The 18,241-nt window shown below is 37.9% G+C and overlaps 1 long non-coding RNA gene across 2 annotated transcripts in view; it reads left to right on the top strand.

Moving 5' to 3' along the window:
- The window catches only part of LOC124157858, a 185,738-nt gene that overhangs the window by 79,032 nt on the left and 88,465 nt on the right, over positions 1–18,241 (top strand). For both annotated transcript variants that reach the window (XR_006864660.1, XR_006864661.1), the window contains exon 4: positions 17,190–17,241. This is a non-coding gene — a long non-coding RNA (uncharacterized LOC124157858). The remainder of the gene's footprint in view (positions 1–17,189; positions 17,242–18,241) is intronic.

Below are 18,241 nucleotides of genomic sequence, written 5' to 3'. Positions count from 1 at the left end.
GTATATCCTATCATTAATCCACGCGATGAAAGAATGGGCAAACCCTTTTTGAACGGCTGTCATCGGTTAGGAGTCATTCCGGACGCTAAACGGCCGCAGCGAGAAAGAAATAGCGAGAAGCAGGTTAGGACGTCAACGTTTGGTCAGTCTGCGGTCGTTATTAGGGAATGGGATTTGATGGATAGACCTCTCACTTGCCTATCAGGGCATAGGAAAATAGAGATGGACTCCGTCGGTGGTGTAAACACGCCTATCCCTCGCGCCACTTGCCAGTGTTGTTGCGCGTGAGGGAATTACCGCAGCAAGTGTCTGAGGTGGCAAGTGCGCGACTAGCCCACCGTCTGGTCTTAGCCGCTTTAAGGTACGTCCACCCCCTCACATGGAGTGCTAGGATGGATTGAAGCGTTACCGGTTTGTCCAGCCTATCTCACTGTTGTAGGAGATTCGTAGGAATGGGTTTGTTTCCAGTGCGTAATCGCGATCAAGTTAGCATTCATCTCGATAGTCCTATGCGCAAGTATAAGAGCTTTGTTGAACACGTGTCCATTGAGGTAAACGAGATAAATCTATGCCAAATTGTATTGTGCTCTATTCTATAAATATATACGTTTCAATCAGCCTGTAAAAAAAGTCATTTTTCATCAACCAGGGAAATATTTTATGATAAGACGAAATAATTCTTTTTAAAAATCTAAGGAAACTTTTCACAAAATTAATGTATAACACGGGCGTTGTAGGTAAGCTTTTTTCTGCCACCATCCGCAATCTCAAATTGAATTCAATTGCATGAAAACATTTTGTTTTAATTTTTCTTCCGAGACTACATAGGAAGAAAATGGAATATGGATATGAAAAGGCATCTGAATTCACGCGCACTTTGCAAAAACTGATGAATTGGTTATCATTACATAAGATTTATAAAAAAGCATATTTGCCGTTTTAACATTCAAAACCGATTTTCTGTAACTTTTATAAATAATTATTCATTTTTAAGGATTTTACTTATATGAGACAAAATATAGCACAGACAATATAGACAAGATATAGCATTCACATACGAAAAGCAGTGAAACTCTAGAAATTAACACTAATGTTTTATTGTGGTTCGTATTGTAAAACGAGAAGTTGTTTAAACTTTCGCGGTTTACATGTTACCAATAATTAAAACTTTTGGATTAACCCGCGCCTTGAGGCTTAAACGTTGACAACTTTTGAGCCGCAAGACGCGGTTTAGCCCACAAATTTTAATTGCTATCAAAATCGTACTACGTCCGAGGCAATTATCCATAATTATCCATCGCATTTAGACATCCAATTTTTATCGCGAGGAAATTTCCACCCATCCAAGAGGCGACGTGCAAAGTCATGAAGATTCCCTTTCCATGTGGGGAGCCATATGCATCATGCTAGCCTCGCGATGGTGCAACATCGCCTGCACTCACGAATCACCCAGAGTCCGCCGCTAAGAGCTGCACCCCGTGAAAACCTTGCGATGTGAACGGGTCCACGGGCCGCCTTTCCCCAAACGGCCGATGCAGGCAGGCTGGGATGAGGACACGCCGTGAACAATGAAAAAGTTGAGTTTGCTGATTCACGGGCACGGCAGTCCGTGGTGTGGGGGAAGAACCGCTTCACAAATAAATGCAACCGGGCGACGAATCTGGTTCTCCTGGTCAACGGTAAGCTATACTACTCTCACCCCTATGAGCGGGCATCGAACCCCTTGCCTCTCGGTGCGTGGAGCCCTCTCCCAACACTTCCGAACCCTGTCCGGCAAGTAATGTATACTGGTTCCGTATCCGTCTCATATAGTCCACAAATTTAAGAGCTCTTGTGCTCTCTTTCCTGAGCATCCGGGCTGGCGATGGCCCTGGGTTCGAATCCATGGATGCGGTAAAAGTGAAGACGAGAGGCGCAGACTGGCATCTTGAATTTTCGTCGCTTACTTGAATTGGGAGCGGACAACTCGCTCAAACTCTTTCTTTTTCAACCTGGTGACGTTCACAAATGCCTGAAGTGGAAAGTAAAAATATATGACAAAGGTATACACGAATGGGGCAAAGGGAGCGTATATTTTATCTGAGTGTTTCAGTACAATCTTAACACAATTTAGAGTCTTCAATACTCACTTTATCGTGTAAGTAATCCATCGATAATTGAAAAAGGCACCTTTCCAAATGCCGAAAACATTTATAAAATGCATTAAATGCACCTTATGAAAAATCATGTAACAGTTTTTAATGGTACTCACGTTTTGCAATAAAGAAATGGATATAATTTTCATTATTATAATAGTTCCAGCAAAATTAAAACGTAGCTAATATCACTTCTAGAAGTAAAGAGATAGCTTTTTTAAATGAAAATAAAAATTCATTAATTTTTGCAAAATAACGCTTACCATGCTCGTGATTGCAATGAATTATATTTCACACCATTCTAATTATTCTCACAATATTGCTAAAGGTATTTGAAATGTCTTTGACAATATTCGAGCATCACTGAGCGAGATTCTTGTCAACTGCTACGGAAACTTGCACCTACCAAACTGTTGACGAAGGGCCGTGCAATGACGAGGGACGGGAGGATAAAAATTGAGCGATGATGATGCAATTTTTGTGACTCGGCAGGGCGGCGGGGGAAGGGGTGAGGATGGCGGGAGGGGGTGCAGATCAGAAATGCAATCATACGGCCCGCATCTATCGGACAATTCCAATTTCCAACCTCTTCGTTTTTTTCTCTCCATCCCCATTACGACCTGTGCACGAATCAACGTCCGGGTGAACGCGGCGAATTAGCCAATCAAAATAGGATTTACTTACGTAAAATAATTGGGGGGGTGGGTCGCTGGATATAATTTTTTCAGGATGCTCAACATAAATTATTTTGCCTGTCCCAACCGTTATAAACCAAAAATAATAACTTTCTAGTACATTACTTCAAACCGAAGGTTGGTTTGGATAGGTGAGCTGGAGCTAGCCCCATACTAATGGACAAAACCGTGACAATATAAAATTGTTTTTAGTTATTTAATTGCCAGGTTAGGTGGGCTGGTTTCTAGCACGTGTCTCAATACCGGAATAGCATTAGGTTGGAAGTTTTCACGGGCTTCCCCCGCATTTGAACCCATTACCCTTTCTTTAGTTGCTTAAGGTCATTTTATATTGGGCGCGGAATTGCGCAGGTTAGAAGTGCATTAACTTCTAAAATGGCGTGGAATTGCGCAAATGCATGAACGAAATTAAAACAGGGGCTACTTTGCCATCTCACACCCACGCATTCTCGCATGTGTTCTAGCGATTCACCGCTTTACAAGACGCAATTTTGATGGAACCTTTGTTTACACGTCAGATTGTGCAAGTACGTGCTCATCATCTTTCTTCATGAATAAAATGTTGCTAAAAGGTACCTATTAATATGTTGAATTATTAAATAGAAAGAAAATTATAGTGCAAAGAATGACCAGATTTCTGCAATGCGTCAAAAGTTAGGTATAATGCCAAACATTGCCCAAACCTCGAGAAAATTACTTTTATCCACCGTCTATTTTGCTATCGGGGACTGAGAATTTATTTCAAGCAACAAAAATTCCTTACTTTTTGAATTGCATTCGCAAAATTGTATTATTCTTCCAGTTTCAACGAGAAATATCTTTCCTCAGGAAGTTTTGCTAGGTTTATTTAAATGAATATCCCTTCATTAAGTTTACTAGCGTTCTATTTTGAATGTGAGAGTCTCTCCTTTTAATCATACTAGAAGTGATTAATAGCGTAATGAAAACAACCTCTTTATGGAACGAATTTTGCTGAAATCTTTATATAAATATTTACTTTTAAGGTATTGACTATTTATCTCATGAATATTATTTTTTTCCATTAAATTTCAGCCTAAGGGTGTCATTTTTAACGATTCAGAAATGTTGTGACATTTTAGGAAAGAGTATCCAATCAATGAATTAGCACCTGCGACTTTGCAGATAACTGTATAAAGACTGCGAAACGATTAATTTTATGCATGGAAGAAAAATAATGCTATTAGCACTTTAAACATACTACTAACTGATCAGCACGTCGGTAATTTCATTTTGTATCCAAAGTCGCATAACAAGTGTTTGGAGCTATTCCAGAAGAAATCAAATCCATTTTCACAGGTTTTATGCAAGTATTGGGGTACTAATTATCCTTGAAAATGTGAAAATGTCTTACTTTGCCATTAGTTTTTCATGGCTTGTATTCGGTAAAACTTCAATTTTTCACTCTACAAGAAGAAGTATCAGTGATTATTTTTGATCAGTTCGATTACTGCAAAACAAACATGATATTATGACGCAAGGAATTTCGAAAATTCATTTCGTACATTGGTAAGGTGAAAAAAAAGTGAATCTTTGGCTCAAAATAGCACTTCATTAAACACCAGAGCCAGCTCTCGTAAAGAAATTTTCCAGCTCACACCGTCACGATTTGTGTACTTTGACGTGTTGATTAAGGGCTTGCTCACCTTCACGATATGATCAGGCTTCATAATAATACGTCCTTAAGCTTGCACCTTTTTCCCTCGCCCTCAGGGGAGGAGCTTTGAGTTGAGATCTTCATTAATTTCACAATCACTGCGAGAATCGCGAGGTTTTCCTGTCGGAAAGTAATAACCCGCCGTAGTACAACCTTCGGACGCTTCGAGTTGACCAATCCCTGATCCCTCTTTTCATATTCTCTGTACTGAAACCAAATATATGTTTCCATTTTCTAAGGCGTGAAGTCTCTTCACAAAGCTTAAGTTGATAAATCATTTTCTACATTATCCTGGCGAATTCCTTATTTCAGCGAATAAACCATAATTTTAAGGATTGCTTGATAGCATTAACTGAGATCTCATACCATTTTCCGTTGATAGATTAAGGAAAGGTTTTTATTTTGTACTTTTAATCACACAGTTGACGTACTGATTCAACCACAATATGTATTTTATGGTCCAGGAAGCAATGTTATCATTTGCTTGGTTGGAGAGGAAGTTTCTTCCAAATAAAATAATGACAGTTCAAATTTATCGGAAGAAACAAAATAATGTACTATCAAAATGCGCCATTATACTGCCGATGCAAAGATTTTTTTTTAATTCTAGCATTTCAGATTATATGTCGTTTTAAGATTCCAGATGAACCAAAGGATTTTATGACAGGAAACAGGAAAGGCATCTGCTTTTATTTTATTGCTATCTGTAGGAAATTTTGTAATTTTCGGTATTTTTTTTATAATGACACATAATATCTGCATTTTCTTCGGGTTCTTACTTCGTCCGTTTTCTTTTGTTGACAATAGTTACGCTGGCATTACAGTTAGCGTCTCCAGGTAGAAGGTAAGGGAAGCTGTTGTCAACTTATGCCAACGGACGCGGTGAGAATCTTATGAAAATGCAGAAATCATCTGATCAGCGCCGCAAAAATCTTAGAACCTATAAAATTTTATGTTTATTTTGAGAAAAGTGAGACGCATACACTTATTTACAAGCTAAAAAATTCTAGTAAATTTCGTGCTAAACGCAGAACTTTTATTCATTCTACAATGAAATTACATAAACGTAATTTCATCTTGCTGAATTGATTCATGACAGTCTAAATATGAGTACTTATTTTCAGTTGTCAGGATATTTGGTTGAGGAACATTCTCAGCTATAAATTAAAACATTTGTAAAACATGAAATTTTAACAATTTTTAGCATGAACGGTAGGTTTAGATAACGATGGTAACGATGGTAGTATTCCACAGAGAAAAAATCATTCGAATTGACCAGGGTTTGAACCCGGATCCCCCGATTTCTAGTCGAGTACTATTACCAGTAAAGCTACGAAAGTGTTACTAATCTTTGATGCGAAGAATAGGTGTTTGGTATTATTTTAAATAATAAATTTTACTTTTATTTTTTCGTTTGTTTCTTTAGAGGTTATAATCGCGTTGTTAAAAAAATGTCAAACTACGATTTTTCCGAAGACTGATGACATAATATTACCCCCTTAGCACTCAGCCACTAGCTACGGTGAAGAGGCTAGTCCCGGTACAATTAAATCACAATAGATGTGTGGCTGTTGGATTGCGATGCTGAGCCGTCCCGATGGGTTAGGCAGATCGGATGGGTCGCTGCTTCGGCTGCACTCACTGCTCCGCCCCGCGATGCACTGGGTCCGCGATCCGCCCACTCACCCGACTCCGGCCGGCACAGCCTCCTCGGCCGCACGGCGCGGCGTACAGCTGGCGGGCGCATACAAGAGGAGGTGGATGGGTGGGTGGGCGGGGAAGGCTTCCTCTAGCCGGCTCGCCCTTCCGGCGACGAGACGTAATCTCGCGAGGCGAGGGTCAACGCTCGCACCGCGGAGCAAGGATGCATCGGCGGCGGAAGGTTGAGGAAGGGCGGCAACTCCCATCATGCACCGCTCTCTTCCCTGGCCGATCCTCCGAGCATCCTCTTTATCGCCAGCACGAAATGTGTGAACTCATTCACGGTGTTGCAGTCTAAAAAATTGATACACTGAAATCCTCCATTTTTACCATGCCCAGATAATTCATATAGCTCCCATCTGCTCCTCTTCCTTCAATGTTGCAATGCTAACATACATGAATTGCCATAAGAAAAAATTCCCCGCACCGGTAATCAAACAACAGACTTTTTGGCTTTCCTGGCCACTACGCTATCCAGGTTCCTGATTTTCTATAGATATTGTAGCAAAGGCTCATGGTACTAGATTGTTGCTACGCTAAAATTTATGTACTGCAGCACATCGATTTATACCTTTCCCAAATTAATTATTTTATTTCGATGATTTGTTTTCATTCCTCATTATTGTTATTAGAATTCTAGGATTGGTGTACTGTAGACGCATATTTCCCACACTTTTCAGCTGGATTCTTTTGTTTATTGCTGTTTATCTTCAATCGCTATAGAAATGTAATCCATTGATTGGTATGCTGGTAATGAAATTTGCCTTAATCCCATAAACGATCTAGTTTCTTCAATGTCCTGTATTCTTCTAACTTTTGTCCTTATAAATCCGCTAAAAACACTTTCTCGGGTAATAATAATAATGATGACATATCTTGTCCCCTCTCAGGTGACTTTTCCTTCAACTTCCCTAGTTATACTCCTCACGTACTCGCTATGTCTCATGACATTACCTATCCACTGGGTCCTTCTCTAACGTAAGGTGATCCGCTGTTCCCTTTCTCCACCTATTCTTTATTGGACCTACTTGTTTTTCTCCGATTCGTCCAGTTGATCTGCAGCACATGCCGCAAACACCAATCGTGAGAGCACAAATAAAAAATATTGGTTTAGAAGTCCAGAAGAAGCTAGGATCTATCAGACTGGTTACCATTCATTGTGTTGTGGTTAGGTTTTCAAACGAAAAAGTGAAAGACCAATCGTTAGGCTGGACGAAGTGCAAAATAACCCTAAAATAAGCAAGTATGAGAGTCATATACTGAGGGGTATGCATGTGGAAGCAGACGTAGAAATATTTATTTTGTTAACTACATAAAATTATCGTGGCGAGATATTATAATCAAAAACTTCTATGTTCGAACAGAGAACTTTCACACATCTTCGGTTGTGAGCTGCAATTCCCTGTGACTACGTGATTGATTTAGGTTACTTGGGCAATTGATAACAGATACCATTCAAATTGACCAGGAAAACATCATCCTAGATCTGGTCTATAACTCCACGCATGATAGAAACGATAAAATTTGATGGAGATATGTTGCCGAACGGATGGCTCTTGGAATTTATTCTTCCCCCGAGCAAGAAAGAACCGCATTAAATGCGAGGTAGAACTCAGATATTCAAATCGCAATGCGCTCCTAAATTAGAAATTATTCTCTTACAGGTTGACAGGTGAAGTCAAAACGCCTTTCACCATACCCCTACAGAGTCGGTTGGCAAGGTGTTATGATGTAAGGCAGATAAAAATCTCTATCAAAAGATTTGCAACGATCCCGAGGAATAAACTGCATTATTTTGCCGTATTTTTAATCTGGCGATTTAGTATAAGAATGCCAAAGTTTCAAAGTATGAACCAGTATTCTTTAACTGAGTTAATTATTGAAGAGACGAGGAATGATTCGGGCGTCAAACCGATGATAATCATACGGTCTAAACTTTGAGAGAAATTCATCCAAAAGCTCTCTTTTTTGATTTGTAAGAATAGCCTCAGATAAAGTCAAGTTAAAATAATAATTATAGGTCACACAATAACTATGTAATAATTAAGATTCATGTTTTAACTTCATATTAGTTGAATTGTGTGAGTGTGTATGTCAATCAAAAATTCTTTAAATTGCTGTTGAAATAGCTCATGACCTTTTATTACACGTTTAATGCATTTTTTAGTTAAATGATTCAGGAAAATTATTTAGCCTCGCAGTCTTTCTCCCGAAATGTAGGCAGATTGAAAAAAAAATAACTCAGTAGGATTCTCTACTAAAATTAATCAAGAAGCGGTATTAATTATTTTTTTCCGACGAATTACATTGAGGAAGACGAGTATACCTCCGGAATGAGGAAGCGTTGCTCGATACAACGTTGCCGAGTCCGGGGTTTAGTCTCGAGGTGAGCGTTAAGGATTATTAAGGATCAATATTTTACCCTCTTTTTTATCATTAATATCCAAATTGCACCGTATCTTATTGGTTATATACGGGTGCAACTTTCATGTTCGGATATGAAAACAACATAGCTGTTGAAATTAGTTGACAAAATACCTACTCTTGCGCAAGTAAAATATTACCTATTTATAAATCAATCACAAAGTGGAACAGTTCCACCATGCTCATCAAAATGGGTACATTACTTAAAAGTTCGCTACAAAACCCGAATAAACACTTTTCTATATGCATTTTCTTAGTTTAATTTTATTTTATTAAGTTAGACAGCCATTTTGTTTACCGCTTGTAATAGTTTGGAAATGATCTTTACTGCAAATTAATGTAATTTGCAATTGTCTAAGAATGAGGACTGAAATTTTGTCTTGGACCGGAATATAACTGATTTACCTGTGGTTAAGATAGTGCTACTAAGAAACGGTTTCAATGCCAATATGGAAACGGTTCCCGGCAAATAGAGTGACCTTTATCCATAACCACTCTTACCCGTCGTTGACTATCTCCATTAAGTATAAAGTTTTCCATGTGTAGGAAATACGTTCCTTTCGAAATAGCTCATAATCGGAACGAGAGAATCCAAATGTAGAGTATGAGACCACAGAGGTGCAGCAATCCGAGAAAGAGATATAAAAGCGACTCGACTCTTGAGGACTAAAGAACCTCAAGTGCAGCGAGTCTTTTTTATGGGAAAAAAAGTTTACGCTCCATAAAGGGCAAAATAAACGTCGGCCATGAACAGCTTTTACCGAAACTTGAGCAGAAGATGGGGTATTTCGAGAGGCAAGGGAATCGTTTTTTTTTACCTGAAAAACGGGGAAAGTGAATGTCGCTGCCCAGCCCACTGAATGAATTTTAACAAGTCTTAAAAGTGAGACCTCCCATCTTTGCATTGCCTTTTGCATGGTAGAGCGGAGGTATTTTATGATTATTTTCTTCGGCCGATACAGGAGCGATTGGCGATAGTAACAGGAGTGTTAGAATGATAAGCAAGCTGAGGAGATACGTTGACGTTTAACATGCAAACTTGGCATGAATAGCGAAGTACATTAACGAGTTTCAAAACTTATTTCAAAGTATAATTTTTTTAATAAATCAGGCATAAGGCATGAGCTGGTCCCAGATAACTCTCTTAAAGTTTATTTTCAAATGTATATACTTTATCTATTGATTTAGATCTTATTTATGATTGAACATGCGAAGAATGATTTCCATTCACAGTTAGAGGTATTCCGATGAATTGATCTGTTGTTTTTCATGAACATTTGCGTCACTTAGTTTTACGTTTATTGCGACTTTTCTGTAATACTGATACCGTTTCCATCAATTTCAATAAACTGGCACAAGTGTAATGTTTCATTCTGACTCTCATTTTTATTCCTTCTCTTACGGTTAAACATCACCAAATATTTATTAAAATATGTGTTTTCTTTGGAAATACGGTTACGTGAAATTCATGCAAAAATAAATAATGCTCTAATGGCCTCGGAATCCTTTCTTAGGGAAAATTAAGTTAGCTATAGGAAAAATTAATGTATCCTACGTGGAAAGTGATTTTCCCATGTATTCAGAAATTCTTCATTCAATAGGGAGGTAAACTTCACAGGCTCAAGAAAAGTTATAGTGATCCTGCCAGAGGAGCATAAGTGGTTAAAATCACAGCTAAGCAACATCCATCAGTTCTCACACAGATGTTTGACAACACTATACATAAATGTATTTCAGAAAAATTTTAAATGTAATAATTTAGTATACTATTCCATCGCAATACAACCTTCTTCTCATGCGTGAATGGTATAAACCATTAAAATTTAAAAAATCGAAGTAATTCACATTATATTAGCCCTCCTTCAGAATAGTTGGCAAATAATTCACCTCGGGAACACAGGATTACCTGCTGTTGGGATTAAAATCGCGTGTTCTACTTAATGGGTAAACATAGTGTACCTAATCAATATTTGTGAAATTTTTATTTCTCATAATAACATTTGTGTAAGATTTCGCAGCACAAAAAAGTCTGTATCCTATGAGATCCTCAAAAAATAATGTGTTTTAACAAACAGATTAACCATGAGGATTTACACTTCTACTCACATGGCTCTGAAGTTAAAATACGTTTAATATGAAAACAGAGTGCGAACTTTTTGTTTGAATATGAAATCCTTCCACTTTTCCGTGCCCATATAGGATTAAATTTAAAACTATGCCTTCACAAGGGAGCAAAATTTTTTCGCCGGCAATAAGCCATTAATCACCCTGAAGTGTACTTCGATGAAAGGCAGATGACTTTCTGCCGATGGATAGAGGTCGATGAAATGCAGAAATGCCGCGAGTAGGTGCATGCAGAAAAAAAATAAATTATGAAACCGCGTCCATTCAAACGATGCAGCTAATACCTAATGGAGAAAAAAATGAAGGCGAAGAGGCGAAGGGAGGGAATAATGAAGGGAGAAGCGGTGAGATGAAGGAAAATGAGGAGCATGGAGAAAGAGCGAGGGAGGGAGGGAGAATAGGCGGGGAGGATGTATGTATGTCGCGGAAAATGATTTCAAGAGTGGAAATAGATGCGAGGGGTGCTCGAGGGGGTGGGGAGAAGCGGAAGGAGGGGGAGGAGAGGGCAATCAAGGATGAAAGATGGAGTCATGGGAGAAGGAGGGGTGGGAAATGTAAAAAAGAAAAGTTTGCTCGGGAGTGGGGGGAGGAGTGGATACCGGTTGGGCGCTTGAGGAGAGGCATTGATCAAGAGATGGGGTGGGGGGAGGTGAGGTATGATGATATTCCCTCCCACCACGACCACCCCTCTCTTGCCCACCCCCTCCTCCTCCGTTTCTCCTCCCTGAGCTCATCTTCCTCGCCCCATCCTCCTTCCATACCTTTCCTACGATGCACGTAAGCCCCATGGAGTTCGCCGTATTGGATTGCCATTCCACCTCTATCTCCTTTCTTATTCTCCTTCATCCCCATACGTTGGGGAGACGGTAAGGTTGTGGCAACTTTCATTTGATTGCACATAGTTCTGTAGGTAGGCTATTAAGCTGAACAAAGAGTTTTTATGAATGTATTTTGTTCATTATTATATGTATTAGAGTTAAATATGTATCCCTGAATACAATGGTTAGCTCATAGGAGCAAGTTTAAAAAAAACGGCAAGTGTCACGACTGACCACAACCCAGGGGCGGTTGTGACACTACTTCGGGTAGGTAGTGATAGGTTTCCGAATTGCTCTAAAAAGGTCTGAAATCGCTTTATACCTTTATATATTTTATATGATGCACGTAAGCGCCAAGGACTTTGCCGTAGAGAGTTGCTATTCAACCTCTTTCACTTTCCTTACTCTCATTTTTATTATTCCTCCCTTTACTCTTCCTTATTTTATTATTTTCCTCTAAAACATGATAATAGCCATGATGGACTTTCTACTTCTGGTAACTTTCATTTTGTTTTCCTTCCACTCTCATATATTATCTTCATAACGCGAAAATCTTAACAGCCGTGAAGGACATTTTGCCCCTGTATTCTTAGCCTTATCCGTCTCTTCCACCGTCATACTTTTTCTAGAAATGAAGAAAGCTTTAAGACAGATCATTCCACATTTTGTATAAGAATCGTTCACAGATTCTTCCATGACATTACATGGAATAATTTTGGAGTTGAGGGAGTTATAAGATGCACGAATCACTCACAGCGGCAAAAAGCAGCGAAGCTTTTCTTAATGCGTCTTTGATCAGAACTATTCTCAATTTCAAAGCACAATGCTCTTCTATGGAGCAATTTCTCCTCCCTCGACTGGTAGTATATTATATCTTATTTCCCAACGCTTTTTTAAACCTTAAAATTTATTGAAATAGTCCAGGCTGTGGAAAATAGCTGTTCGTAGCTCAAATCCGAAAATTTTTCTCAGGAACAAGTGACTGGGTGCATTTCTATGATTAAGAAAGTGAGTCTACGACATACATCTTAAAATTTTACAAAAGATACTTTTAAACAATAAGAAAGTCAGAAAATTGAGAAAAAATATGACTGAGTGATGAAGATGGAATAATGTGCTCTCTAAAATCTAATCTAATCTAATGAGAAAAATATATATCAGTATATGGTAACTCTAAACGCTGTCAAAAAGGATTGTTCCCTTAGCAATTGTTCTAACATGAAAGCTAAGTTAGATCGAAAAAATTATTGAATCATGTTTTCCAGTTCTTTTTATTATACTATAGCCTCTCAGGCTGACTTTTAATCACAGTAAATTATAATGAGAAAGGTTGTGGCGGAAGGAGACATTTTTGCAAATGTTGCCAAAAGTATTACCTTTTTAAAACTGAACTAATTTACAGATGGAAATATCCAATACATATATTGATGGCTGCTTAAAAATCTTAATCACTTAAATGTATCTTTTTTTGCGTGTTCAAAATATGTGTGACTGAAACAACACTCAGCAAGCACTCACGTGCTCACCGTGACCAAATAGTATGCTACATAATTTGAGAATCTAATGTATCTTCTCAAAAAGCACGAATAAATTAAAATACATTTAAATGGAAAAGGATAAAAAGAAATCAATCGTTTCTATAAAATATTTTATGGGTAAAATTCCAAAAATCATCCTATGCAAAAAATATAGCGTCTGTGAACTTTTAAGCTCTTTTAAAAAGAGTTCTTTTATTCACGCATGCAAACTGAATAAAATGCCCAAGTTTGAGATTAAAGCCCAAGTTTTTCTAAAAAGGGTCTTTTTATATTAATGTGAGCTTTCACGTTTTTATGTTTTTACTTGAATTCCTTTTTTTGCCTCCCGACGTCATTACTTTAAAAATTCTCATTATTTTGTAATGAAGCCGTAGGATCATTAAGCATATATTTACATTCATTCATTAGAGTAGGAACTTAATTAATTATTTTTATCTCTCATGTAGGAATGCGCATTCATCGTACTTTTCAATTAAAAAATCGTTTTATGCTTTTGCTTCCGGTATGCGAGCATATAACTAACATGCGTATGGCTCTAATGAGGACGTGAAATTGCTTATTGCCCGTTTGCTGACGGAGGAACTTCGAAAATAATGGTGTTGCAAATGATGACTGAGAGTGAGATAGGAAATGAGGAGATTATTGGAATGAATCCGTATAATCGCAAGCGGGTGTGGCGGAAGTCCGCATTATGGCGGCCAACTGTAAGAGAGTTGGATGATCCCCTAAGATTCGTATGACCGACAGTTAATGGAGGGTTGGCCAAAGAACCTTTGCCTTGCGGTCTCGAAGAAAAAAAGTAAAGCTAAAGCTTAGATGTCTATGGAAATATAGAATCTATATTTATTATAAGAGGATTCAATAATATTAATTAATTTTATTTACAATTTAAATTCCACATGTAAATCTAATCCCGGAGGTATGTTTGTAAATTCCACCCAAAAAGTCTCTTAATAAATTTTAATAAGTCATTTTCGATGAATGATTTCTTTACTCCGACATCTTCACTATTTCTTTTTCAAGTAATTTCTGAGCTGTTTTCTCGGATCTCAGGAACAAATAAGTAGTTGGAAATCATATTTTTGAGGGAATGGAGAAAGCTAAGCGTGCATAAAAATTACAATCTCCCTTGGATATTTCATAAATTCTCATCCGTTACAATTAGCTTAAAACGCTCAAATGAATCCACGGAGAGAGATAGTTGAGTTGCACTCCTCCAAAGAAGTTCTTAGGAAGAAATTAAGTGTATTTTGGCTGATTCAATGCAATTTACATTATAGTTTTCCCAGCTTATAGTCAATCATTTTTCCATTTTTTAACTACCTACTTGTTTTTACGTATTTTGACTTCCATTAGAATTCTCATTTGCTAGTCAGTGAAAAATAAGTTGAAACCATAATATACCAAGAATGGTTATAATGAATTCCAATCTATACTCTACTATTTAGACGCATATCATTGTAGTATCGTGTGTATTCTGAACAAAATGTATTATTCTCTTCAGTATGACAATCATTGCCACAAGAGACAAATTGAATTGTAATTTTTCTGGGTGCCTTCGTCAGTAAAAGCATCACGTTTGACCATCAGTCAATTTTATTTTCGAAGACTAATGCTGGCATTGCAGGTCGTAAAATTTTATGTGAAAAATACATGCTTATCATTCAATTCATGCACCGTTCATCAGGAAAATATGATGTTCACTTAATTGTTGGTGTTGAGGAAAGGGACTTCAAACTTCGCATTTCATTTGCACATGTAGATTTTGTCTGACAAAATAATGATGTATCGTAACAACCGTAACCTGAGTTTCTTTTCTTAACTAAGTATAGTTGTATAAAATCCGAATAACTACATCTCAATGCTCTACCCCAACAAATGTAATGCTATATTATTAAGAGTGCGAACGTATTACACTGTCCGTTTACACTAAGGTTTCCACACCTTTGAAAATACAGGAAATATGCTTTCCGATAACACCGTACACATTTAAAACTTCCTATGCATCTTAGAAATTAATTTCAAGGGAAAATACCGCAGAAATTCCTATTGTTTTTCAACGCTGAAATTCCTATTATTATCATTGGAGCAAATTTTGAATAATTTACGACGGTGACTACGGCTTCATCTCACGAAGAAACGTCTATAAGCTGCCTTTGAAACCACCATGGTTCCCGAGAGGGTAGGACCGCCCCAAGGGGGCTGAGGTAAGGGTCAGAGAAGCCTGAGGGGGCGGAGAGGGAGTGAGGTCCGAGGAGATGGAGGCGCGTGGACCGGCCTTCCTGTGATAAGTAATACGAGCAGGGACGGCGGGCATGTTGAAAGACCCGCTGGGCCATTTTTTCGAACACCTCGGAATAAAAAAGGCAAGATGGCCGGGGACGGACAAGGCATAATATGGAGATGTTCCCGCTGCGATGAGCGACTCACGGCCCTCATCCTTTTTTTTCCCCCGCGACGCGAATTTATGCGAACCCCTCCTTCTGCCTCTAATTTGATCTCCCGAAGGGATCATGTTGTGCTAGCTGCCTTGATCTTGAGCGCTCGGCGCGATGCTACTATTTCGTCACGCGTGCTATTACATTGCAATTCCATTCAAAATGCGTTTCCTTGAAGGCCTTCTTCTGGCGATGCGACGTTAACTCTTTTCAGCACTTCGAAAGATCGGCCTACTAATTTTTGTGTTTGCCTTGATCGTCGAATATGCATGTCTCTTGTGTCGGCGAGGTATTTCCCCGCCTATAAAATAGAAGGTCGCGGGTTCGAGGACCGTCTGGATAGGTTGTCCAGAACATGGGTGCTTTATGATAGTCCTTCGTTGTTGTCCGTTAGATTCTCCCACTGCAAAGGCCTTAAATGCGCAGCTTTCGCTGCGGTGAAGATTAATAAATAAATTAATATTGCTTAGGGTATCATTGCTGGGATCACTTGACCAATCTAATTCCCTAAAGTTGGCATCATTAACAGGAGATATTATCTTGAAATTTTTAGAAGGTTTCAAGGAAGGATTTGTCAACAAACACAATTTCTCAAATTCAATTTTATTTGAGATTCAATCGCCATTTTTGGAATACAAATAAATATTGACAAGGGTCTACTTCATACACGCTTAGGTCAGGAATTCATACTGACATGATACCTATTTTGAAGGTTGCATCCCAAAAGCCAGTTATAAAGCGAAAGTCTTACGCTTTTCTGCTAATATACGGTATATTGCAGAGAAAATTACATGATTTCGTAAATTTTATTCTAAAATATTTCATCGACGTGTCACTTCCTTACGAAAATTACAAGCTTTGATTTACACGGATACATGTTACACAATGAATACATATGTTGAATCTCTCGCTTTCCTGCTTGAAGTCGCTTCTATGCGAAGTTTTAGCCACATCAATTCTATCCATTACCACCCCTGATGAAATATATCCATTTCATGAAAAACAACTACTGATATAAATTATCATATTTTATTGATTGCAAAGAACTCCATTTCTCATGCTCAAAAATACTTAAGCCTCTTCAAGGGACAAATAGCCAACAGTGTCGGTTAAATGAGGCAAGCTTCTCAAAGGATTCTTGTTAAATGGTTTCACATTTTTCCGGATGGAGATCGATTATTAGTTATCAGTTAAAATATTCTCCTAGCAGATAATGATGTAATACCTTAATAATATATTAATATATGGTTCAAGTTAACTTGCATAAATGTTTAGAGAGGGTATTTATGATACCACAATTTTCCTTCCTTTGTGTCTTTAGTTTTTAAGGCCATAGTTTGAATACAATTATTCATGTCAGTAAACTTGACGGATTTCACTTCAGCCGACTTATTTTACTTCAATTATATTTATTAACTGTTTCCTTTAGATGCCAGAAAGCTGATAATATTGTGTTTTTTTATTTTTTTATCAAAAGTAAACTTATTTTATCTTAAAACCTATATCTTCCTTTCAAGTGGTTAAATAAAAAGGAATATTTTTATAACGCAAATCCGAAAATCAACTCTTGCATTTATTTTATAAATTCATAAGCCACCATAGCTTTATAATTTATTTTTCCTTTCTTTTTGTTTTATTTAGAGCCTCTACTGAGGGATAAAGCAGAACCAGGTGTACTCACCGCTATTTTCTCGTAAGTAAACTCCCGAAATGGTATACAAATGAATGTTTGCATGCACTCACATTCCGATTAACGAAGGTGAATTGTGATCTGGAAGCAATTTTTAAGCTCAATAACTTTGTTTACATTTTGTACAGAAATAATACTATTTATTTCGGTAGAAATGTAGGTAATAGCCTTTTGTAGCTTCTGGAATATTAGTGCCACACTTTCGATAATTTTACAACCATGGCGGTGAGTATTCGGAGCCATAAATTTATAAGATACAACTTTTAGTTTTTAATTGATTGAGTTTCACATTTACTGATTCTGGATTGTGGCACAACGTGGCCACAAGAGATAAACCCTACGGTACTAGTCTCAGATTATGGTATCACGAGAATTTTTAATTGGGTGTGGAAAATGGGCTTTTTTATGAATTTGAAGCTAGGACCCTTCTGACAGTTACCTACCACTCTGCCCACCAGGTCATTTCCGCGAAGACAAAGCTCCGGATGACTCATGCGAAAGACCGAATGGATAGCGAAGTCGCAAAAGACGATCATTCTTTCTACGACATAAGAAAACCTGCACCTGCATCGCAGGTGGGGAACTCTATCATTCTAAAACTTTCGCCAATTTACATGGCGAATTTTGGCTGAAAATATTTTGGCCAAAACTGCTTCCTGTTTAGGCCGTTTGAATAAGATAGGGCTGCGATGAGGAAGAAAAACAACACATCCTCGATAAGCATAGGAAGGTACTAATATCTGACGCATAATTTATCGGAGAGATGGAAAGTTAATAGAATACCCAGGAAGTGCTTTTTTTGCATCAAATTCGCTTCCTGGGATTTTTTCAGTCAAATATTTTGCACTTTGAAATTCATGCCAATGAAATCGACTTTAATAAATTCGTAAAGCTACGTTTTCGACGTAGCCCAAATTGGTTTGCTATGATCGAAAAACACTGGGAAGACTAGCATATTGCCATAATTCAGAATTCCTAGATTGTGCATCGCATATTCAATCTT

Source organism: Ischnura elegans, chromosome 4, assembly GCF_921293095.1.
Source record: "Ischnura elegans chromosome 4, ioIscEleg1.1, whole genome shotgun sequence".
In the NCBI taxonomy this organism is placed as follows: domain Eukaryota; kingdom Metazoa; phylum Arthropoda; class Insecta; order Odonata; family Coenagrionidae; genus Ischnura; species Ischnura elegans.
This window is presented reverse-complemented; position numbering and strand designations above follow the sequence as displayed.